The sequence below is a fragment of the Vicugna pacos genome, chromosome 13 (assembly GCF_048564905.1).
Source record: "Vicugna pacos chromosome 13, VicPac4, whole genome shotgun sequence".
NCBI classification, from domain to species: Eukaryota; Metazoa; Chordata; class Mammalia; order Artiodactyla; family Camelidae; genus Vicugna; species Vicugna pacos.
The window spans coordinates 36698440-36708251 of NC_132999.1; the positions used below are offsets into that span (position 1 = coordinate 36698440).

At 48.3% G+C, this 9812-nt stretch overlaps 1 long non-coding RNA gene across 1 annotated transcript in view; it reads right to left on the reverse strand.

The window, feature by feature from the left end:
- Positions 1-9695, reverse strand: part of LOC116282984 (uncharacterized) — a 94857-nt gene extending 85162 nt beyond the window's left edge. Inside the window, exons 1-3 of the long non-coding RNA XR_012079210.1 lie at positions 9360-9695; positions 9130-9246; positions 8910-9044 (exon numbers count right to left, since the gene is read on the reverse strand). This is a non-coding gene — a long non-coding RNA (uncharacterized lncRNA). The remainder of the gene's footprint in view (positions 1-8909; positions 9045-9129; positions 9247-9359) is intronic.
- Positions 9696-9812: the final 117 nt, after the last annotated feature.

Here is a 9812-nt window from a genome sequence, read left to right on the forward strand (position 1 = left end):
CTCCAATTGACAAGGGCTAAAAAACCTTACCCAGTATTGGCCAGAGGGCCATGAAAAGGGCAGGTCCCTTTACAGCTGGTAGAAGTGCAATGAGCACTATTTTTTGAAAGGCAATTGCTTTAAAAATTCCGCTCTTCTTTGACCCTGTAATCCCTCTCCTGCAAGGATTTGTACCTAGTTTTTGGTACAAAGTTGGTCTTCACAGAGTTGTTTACAACCGCCCACAAGTGAAAGCCACATAAATATTCATCAACATGGGGCTGATTAAATCAAAGATTGGCTATCAGTCAACCATTAAAAATCAGGCTGGGAAGAATATTCACTCACAGAGAAAATGCTCATGATAGATTAAGAGGGAAAGCAAATCAGATCCAGAATGATTTGCATTGACATGAACGGGTTTGGTCAGTTTTTTTCCGCACTGGGGCTTGTTCTCTTGAAATGCTCCCTCTTGGCCCCAGCCGCCATGTTGGAGGGAAGTCTAGGTTGGCCTGCTGGAGCCCGAGGGGGATGCGAGTGGTCCCAGCCAAGTAGCCCACTGAATGCAACTACATGAATAACCTCAGATGCATCGTGCGGAGCAGATGTGCCCAATCCACAAAGTCACAAGAAACAGTAGATCATTACTGTTTAAAGCCACAAAGTTTTGAAGGGGTTATTCTATAGCACTAGACACCCTGTTTTTCATTTCCTAGATTTTCAGAGTGCACAGAGATCATTAAAGCAGAAGCACCTGTGTCTGAGCACCCAATCCCGTTGTGTGCACTTTGAAGGCAGAGCCTTGGGTGACCCCCACTATTGAACCTCTACCACTGGCCCCTGTGCAGCTTCCACAAGCATCATCACATACGACGTGCTTAATAAATATTGAATAACTGAATAAATGTCTTAGTTAACACACACTGCAGTCCTGTGTGGTAAGAGTGATTATTTTATTATTACTCAACTAATATTCATTCATTAGAGAAAAATCAGAAAAATGCAGCTATTACAAAAGAAGAAAATAAAAGTTACCCCTAATTCTACTACCCATCATTTCATTGAACATTTAGCATGTATATATGGAAAGTCAATTATATTCCATATGTATATTTACTTTTTTAAATGTGATAAACATACTGTTCTATAACCCTTTTTGTTTCTATTTTAAAATATCTGGACCTTCCATGTCAATGAACGTAACTCTCCATTCAATAACCTTTTTAACAGATGCACATGTTTGCCTATGTGACCAGGAGTCACACACCCTTCCTCCACCCCACGCTCACACAGAGGTGAGGACTGCCAGCCTTGTTTATTTTCTATGACCCATCACCAGATCACAGCCAATAGAACCCAGGACAGACATCTCACCCAAACTTAGCCTATCTGCTTCTCTCGTCTAGAAACTTAGAATCAAGACCAGAAGACAGTCAAGTTAGCCCTGAGGGTTGTTGAAATGGTCCCAGGTAAATTCTGGCATTGTATGGTGGTCATATTCTGCCATGGGGCACAGAACATAACTGTCTGGGAAGAGAAAGAGAAATTAAGGAAGGATGAGGGATGCAGACCATCCTGGTGGCAGTCTACTCGCTGAGTCCAAGGCTCAGCATCTGACTGCACCCCTGCCATTGCTTGTGAGACCTCTGTATCCCTTAAAAAAGTCTCCTTTATTGGCCGAAGTTGGCTTAAGTGTATTGATACTTGCCATCAAAAAATCCTAGCAATCATTACCCTGAGGAAATATGAAAGATGGCCTTCTCAGCCACAAGGCCAGGGCTCTGGGAACCAATAAAAAGAAAACCCAAGATAGAATATTGCCCTGCACCGTCCATGAGCCACTTTACGATTCTGGGTGCACAGGCTGGAATGCAAGCTGCTTGAGGGGAGGGCTCTGTGGCCAAGCAGTCAAGGCCCGCTCCTCAACACCATGACCTCCACCTTCCAGCCTCAGCCACAAACATCCGTTGGGTGCCCACCATATTCAGGGCACTGTGCTCAGGGCATAGATGCTCATGGCTGTAAAAGGTTCCATGTGTGACTTGAGGCAAGTCATATCTACCTCTCTAGGCCTCAGTCTTCTCATCTGCTAATGGTTTGAAGAATAAAATTCTAAGGTCTCACACCTACAAATCTAAGCCAGGGTCCCAGTCCTAGCACTCAGGAAGAAGGTATTTGTAACAAGCTCTGGAAGTGGCAGTGGACTTTCCAAACACCTTCCTCCCCGCTGTCTCCTGTGATCCTCCCAACAGTCCCACAGGACTGGACTCGTTAGGCCAATGTTAGGGGTATGGAAATGGGAGAGGCAGAGAGGTGAAGCAACCTGCCTGAGGATACACATCTGCTGAATAAAAACTTAAATCCAAGTCGAGCCACCGGCCCACTGCGAGAAGGATCGAATAACCCTTGACTTTCATTATCACGTTTTTAAAGATGAGGGACATTTATACGAGGTACTTAGAGTCAGATTTGTAGAGAAAGAAAGTAGAACGGTGGCAGGGGCTGGGGAGAAGGGGGAGTGGGGAGTTAAAGTTCCAGGGATGGATAGTGGTGACGGTTGCACAACAGTGTGAATATACTAAATGCCACTTTAAAATGATTAAAATGGTACATTTCATGTTGTGTATATCTTACAACAATTGTTTTAGTGAGGAAACTGAGGTCAGAGAGGATAAAGGGAGTGAGAATAGACCAGTTTATGAGAGCCTTGGGGGCAGAAGAGGTTTAATTTCTCAGATTTGCCTCTTGCTTGCGTGCAGATTACTCTGAAACTGTGCCTCAGTTTCCTCCTTTATGAAGCGAGATAGCAAGAGTATGTCTAGGATTCGTTATGAGAGTTAAGGGGGTAATTCCACACTGGTCACTGAGCCCTGCACCTGCACATAGCAAACTGTCGACACACATAAAAAGTCTTCTCAATCCGGAGCTGAAAGGGCCTTGGAGATGCTGTAAAGGGCCTTGGAAATCATCTGTTGCAACCCCTTCATTATGAAACCAAAGAGACTGAGGCTTAGAAAGGGATGATGACTTGCCTGAAGTCACCCAGCAAATCTGTAACTGCCCAGAGTGGAGTCAAACCACTGCCCAGCGATGTCTGCCTCCAGCCAGCCCACAGTGCTTTCTTTCCCTTTCTTAAGAGCTAAACCGCCGTGGATTTGGGGGTATTCATATCTAGCCTCAGTGAGGAAGGGAGGACTTCTCCAGGCTTTCAACCAGTGCTCGCTCTCACCTTCTAGAGTGTGAGTCAGCGCCAGTATAAGGGAGTGAGTCAACCAGCTCCTCTGTGACAAATGTTCATGCGACTCCAGGTGGCATCCAGGTGTGGGCTGGGCGGGGGGAGCGGGCATAGCCGGATGCCCACTGGGCCATAGCAGCTCACTCAGAAGGTGAGCTCTGTGCTTTCTTTTGGCTCCAAGTTGCTGTATGGTGGTACTTAGAGGTTAACAGGTCCAGCTCTCAGACCTTCGATTTACTACTTAATTTCCTCCTTTGGTGTGATCTCAAGCAAGTGGCTTTAACCTCTGTGTGCCTCAGTCTCCTCATCTGTGCAATGGGTATGTGAATAAATATGGTCTTGCCCTCAGCACAAAGTGTAGGAAGGACCCAAGGAATAACATATGGGAAGGTGTTTTGTACAAACAGGTGCATCAGCATAAATGGCCTTATTATGTCACTTCTCAGGAGAAATAAGGTTCTATGAACAAAATGGAGCCTACCCAGGCTATTTATTTGCTTTTCCCATCAGTCCTTGGACTTCTCAGGGTCTCTGAGAGCCTCTGGCCTCCTTGCTTTTCCCTCGCACCCTGGGGCACAAACTTCATGGAAGGCCTATCGTGGGCTAGGCCTTGAGATAGGCCACTGAACCTCTACAGAGCCCTGTGACGTCAAGGTTATTCTGAACCCCATTTTACAGAGAGAATACTGAGGCTCATAAAGAAGAAGCAATTCCTCAAAGATGGCACCACTGGCAGGGTGGAGCTGGGCCCGAAAGCCAGACTTGCAGACTGTCCCAGCTCTCATCCTCTCTGTGGGCCGGAGGAAGAAAGCTCCTGGGGGCTGCATCAGGTCCCCTCCTTTCAACTCCGGAGACCCCCCAGAAAGCAACATATGGAAATCGAAAGAGATAGATTCCTACCACCCCGAGTAAATCAGGGTTCGAGAAGTGAAACACTGGAAATGACAAAAAAATAGTTCCCATTTTTCAAATATTTGTTATATGCCAGTCACCTGACAGTCAACTTCTCACTTCTTGTTATCACCAAATCTTTGAGGGGAGTACTGATATTATTCCCATTTTACAGCTGGGGAAATTGAGACTCAGGAAGGCTGAGTAATAAGCCTAAAGACACACAGCAAACCTGTCCTCTACGCACCACATAGCACTGCCAGCCTTCTCATTTATTCACTCTTTGCTTCGTTCATTTATTAAACATGTAGAGTGTCTTCCCTGTGCAAAGTAACTGGCTGGACACAGATAAGGTAAGGATGCCTGAGCCCCTATCCCAAGGAGGTAATTATCTGGGGAAAGATACGGCTCAAATAACTGTCATCTCAGTGAGAAGAGCCAGGCCCCAGTGCACTGCTTGTGCTGGTGCTGGGTCAGGTGCCTGAGCAAGTCCTGCAGGTCAGTTTCTGTTTATTTTTTTAATTGAAGTATTAGAACTCACACCTACTATCCATAAGATCTTGGGCAAACTAATTCACAACCCTGAATCTCAGTTTTCTCATTTAGAAAATGGAGAGGAAAATATTTATCTCATTGAGTCCCTGTGGGGATTAAATTAACTGGAATACGATTGTATTCATTCACTCAGCAAATATGTACTGCATCCCAATGTGTGCCAGGTACCTTTTTTTGGTGCTGGGGCTGCTACATGAAGCAGACAACAGTCCTTTCCTTGAAACTACAGAAGAATTTTTTAAAGTAAAAAAAAATTTTTTTTAATTGAAGCATCATATGCATACAGAAAAGTGCAAACACTGAAATTGTCCAGCTCATGAGTTTTCACCAACTGAGCACACGCATGTAACCAGCACCCTGATCAGAAAACATCACCAGCAGGTCAGGACTAGGATGTGACAAGTGAGGAACTCACCTCCTGAGTAAAATGCAAGGGGATGCCGCACAGCTCAGGCATCAAGATAATTAATGCTTTTAATGCAATATTTTTTAAAAGTCAAAATTAATGCCAAAAAAATCCATGATGACAAAATACCAAAATTTGACATAGAGACAGGATTAGTAACAGGGCCACGTTGAGCCATATTAAAGCTCAGGGCAAAACGGAGATCTCAGTAATGTGGAGCCTGCCTCATCCTAGTACCAGCCCTGGTTATCAGCCCCCCTCGCCATCACTATCCTCTTTCTAAGGGTAACTATTATCCAGACTTCTAATTCCATAGATAAGTTTGCCTGTTTTGGAACTTTGTATATGTGAAATCACACTCCTTTTGCATGTGGCTTACTTCACTCAACATTATGTCTGTGGGATGTAGCCACATTGTTGCCAGCCACGTAAGGATATTTAAAAAAGGGAATGATGCGATGGCTGGGTGTTTGAGAGAGACCAGTGAGGTGGCAGGTGCAAGCGTGAATGGGGAGAACTAGTGCAAGGCCAGTGGGATGAAGCGGAGGGGATGGAGTCCAGGGATGTTTTGGAAGGACAAAGTCCACAGGATTGACTCAATATTGGGAAAGAAGGAGGGAGGGGAGTCAAAGAAGATGTCAGATCTCTGGCTTGGGCAATTTGGTGGCTAGAGGAGCCATCTCTGGAGTGGGGACCAGGAAGGGTGTGAGAGCAGGAGGAGTTTAAACATGGTGAGGACCAGGTATCTGTGCAACATTCAGAGGGCTGATCTGGAGGCAGCTGGACAGACAAGCCTGGCGCCCAGAAGAGAACGGGGGAAGTGTTCCTTCAATATTCCCCATCAGCAGCGGTGAGCAGGTGGTGGCCCTAATGAGACAGCGCGCAGAGGGCCGGAGAAGGGTAGGTGAAACAATAAAGAAAGGAAGCTGAAAAGTTCTCTGAGAGCAGGTGGTTGGAACAGGTGAGCAAGTCAGAAGGAAAATATTAAGCACACAGAACTGTCCCGCCTGGCCCGTCAGGCCTTCCAGGAGTCCACCGCTGTGTTTACCCGCAGCCTGGGAGACTGTGTGGGGCAGAACCTCCTATGGATCAGGGGCTCTCCCGTCCCAGCCCCAGCCCCGCCAGCACCACTTGAATCAGCTACAGCTGACTCAACAAAGCATTTTTTTTTCTTCTGGCTGCCAGGAACGCTTGCCTTTAAAGGCGAAAAAAACCAACCAACCAACCAAACAAACAAAAAAAACTCTTTCCCGGGTAGTCTTACTCACTGCAGACTCCGGGGCTGCTGCGACTGCCCCCGCACAGCGCACAGCGCCGCTGGAGACCAGGAGTGTGCATGCAGGCACGCACCAGACCGCCAGCATCCGCCTGGCCACCTGGCACCGCCCCGCCAGCTCCAGGGAGCTCTTTTCCTGACTGGCTAGGGCTAGAAGTGCTTGGAACCAAAAAGTCCGAGTTCCTTCCTGGGCTAAAGGTAGCATCCAGGGAACAAAGCTTCCAGTGTGAGCTCAGCTTGGGGAGGGGGGCATCCTTACACTCCACTTTAAAGCCCCAGGATAGGGTAGGCTTGAGGGGAGGCTGAGCTTTCCTCAGGTCCTTTCCTGCTCAAAAACCCTCCATGGCTCCCCACTGCCCACTGAATAAAGCCTTATACCTGGCGTTTGACCCCACCTCCTTAACTTCTCTCATTCGAATTCCCTCATCTTCCTCTCCTCTCGCTTCCAACCCCTTCCGCTCCAGCCCCAGGCGCTATTTAGCCTGGCTTTCTGGCTTAAACTGCACCTTCAGGACCCCCCTGGGGCATTTGCTCCTGTCTTCCCAGGCATTCCAACCTTTCAGGCTCTCTTCCTTGGCTTTCTCTGGTGTCCCCTCCCTGGCTGGAGTTAAATCCTGTTTCCCAGGACTCAGCCACCCAAAAACCAAACTATCCCACCTGAGAATCTAATATTTCATCAGTGTCAATAGCTTCTGTTGAATTTATCTCGATACAGTACCCTCTAGGGATCATTAAACTTTCACCGAGACAGAACATCTAGAATCGGAAATTTCAAGCAGATAATGGGAGTCTATTTGGACAAATATGGTGGGGTGGGGCGAAGGTAAAGCTGTTTTTCTGGCCACTCTGTTCTGTCTTCAAGTCCCACCCTGACCGTAGGAAGGGGCTTTGATTGAATTTCTGACATCATGCATTAGTACCGTTTATTTGGATAAACTTTTATACACATCCGTTTTTCCTCTGGTCAACCAAGGAAGGGGTTGTTACACCTATTTTACTGATGTGGGTCTCGAGGCTCAGAAAGAAGGGATTTACTCAGTGATATCTGGCATGTAAATAGCAGAGCTGGGACTCAGGAGTCTGAATTCAGGGCTCCCCATCTGTCTCTGAGTGTCTAGACTCTAGAGATTCTTTCTCCTCTTCAGCAATTACTCTGCCTGTCTACTGTCTTTGCACATGTTCTTCCCTCTGCCAAGAATGGCCTTCCCTCTGACCCACCTGGTGAACCTGTATTCAGCCTGCTATACCCTGCTCAGCAAGCCCTCTCCCTTCCTTAAAGCTCCCTTTACTCCCTCACCTTTCTCTGTGGTACGAGTTCTGCTCTCATATCCATTCTTATCCCCGTCCACCCAACTTGCTGTTGGTGCTGTGCATCACCCCTCTTGCATCCTCTCCAGTTTGAGAGCTCCAGGAGCCTGCCTCTGTCCCTGGGGGAAATGGCCAGCAAAGGGCCAGCTTAGAGAAGGAAAGTGTGATGATGAGTGTGACCCATGGGCTGAGTGGGGCATACCCAGAGCTGGGAAGAGGCATACACAGCAGACTGGATGTGCTAGGAGACAGGGAGCTATGGAGAGACTGAGCAGAGAAGTGACGAAACTGAACAGGGACTTAAGGAGACGCTGGTGTTGGCAGGAAACTGGCAGACTAGCAGCTCATCTGCTCACTCCTGCCTTCTTCCTTCACTCCTTCACCTGTGTGTCTCGGCTACAGAAGCCATCTTCAAGGTGATCAGTCTGCGAGGAGACGGACGGGAAGAGCAGCACACTAAGAAGCACCAAAGGGTGAAGGCGAGAACAGTTCCCTCCTGGAGGACTCAGGGACACTTCCTGGAGGGGGCCCTGTTCCAGGGGTGCTTCGTGTCACCAGAAGCATTTTGGCTTGGTGAGGTGGGGGTGGAGGGAGTTAGGCAGAGAAAACAATCTGAGCAAGGGTACAGATGTAGAAAGTGCTGGTGTGAGGGGTGAGGCTGAGCCTGTAAACTGGTGCCCCAGGGGCCTGGCTGGCCAGGCTGGACCCTGTTTCCTCTTGGATATACCAACAGGAGAGTGAGGGTCAGCACTAGAGGAGGTGAGACCAGATGTGCTGGAGGTGCTACAGACAGCAGGAAGGGAAGGAGGCTAGGGTGGTACAGAAGATGAAATCAACAGGACTAGGGGCCCCTGGCATCAGACGAGGAGAGGTGGCCCCAAGCTTTCTAGGTTGAGCAGCTGGGAGACCACTGAAATAGGAGCTTATGGGCAGAGGTGTGCCCAGAAGGGCTCCCCTTCCAGGGCTCCTTGCCCAACCAGGGTGGCCTCTTGGCCAGCACTGGACCCACAGCCCAGATGGAGGACTCCAGGGTGCATGTGGTCAGCTCAGGCTCCTCCTTCCCAACAGAAAGTAGCCTCTCCCAGGTACTCTCCATAGGGAAAGGGGCCCTCAGTCTAAAGTCTGGATTTTGTCCAGATCTTTGGACTAGGGGTCTTTCCCTTCACTGTGTCTCAAGTGAGACACAGGTCTAGAAGAGAAAACGAGATGAAATCAGATGAAATAAGGTGAAATAATACTACCACTAAAGGGGGACTTACCTCAAGTCAACATGTGCCAAGAACTTCACGAGCTTATCTGCACGTTGTAACTCTCATGATTACACATGAAGTTGGTGGTGGTTTTCATCCCGTTTTACCCAGAAGAAAACAGAATCTCTTGGGCCAGCATCTTGCCTAGGATCACACGAGGGCTGGTATACAATTGAGCTCGTTCAAACCCAAAGTCTCCTGTGTTACCATTCATATTTTTCACACTTACCTGTTATCATAGATTCACTTGTACTGTCAGGCGTAGAGGAAGGCTTCACAGAGGAGGTGATATTAAAGTCCAGAGAAGAGATGGGTATGGTTTTGCAGGCAAAGGGCCCAGCCTGTGCTAAAGCAAGGCCTGGCTTAGAAACAGGAATGTGGGGGTGGAGAGGGGAAGGGAGAAAATCCCGGAGCAAGACCTCCCGTAGTCTGTCTAACAAATACTTAAATACCACTTACCACATAAGTTCTGTTCTAAACACTTTACAAATATTAACTCACTTAATCTTCATAACAAACCTATGAGGTGGTACTATCATTATCGCTAGATTACCGAAGTTATCTGGTGGCAGAGTGAGGACTCGAGTCCTCGCTCTTAAGCGGTACTCTATGCCGCTCCTAGTTTGTCTTACAGCTCGTATGAGCTCTACCATTTTGCCAGAGGCCGCTGAGGCTCAGAGAAGTGTGCACACTTGCGGAGGGTCACACAGCGAGCAAGCTACCGGGACCCAGAAAGCCGGGGAGACCCGCAGCCAGTGCCAGGTCCAGGTCCCAGCAGGACGCCATTCGGCTCCCCCTCCCCTGGCCCCATCCCGGCAGAGCTCCGCCCCGGACGTGCCCCAGACCCCGCCCACCCCACCCCCAGCCAGCCAATGGCTGGGGTCCTATAAACGCTATAGGATGTCTCAGTGC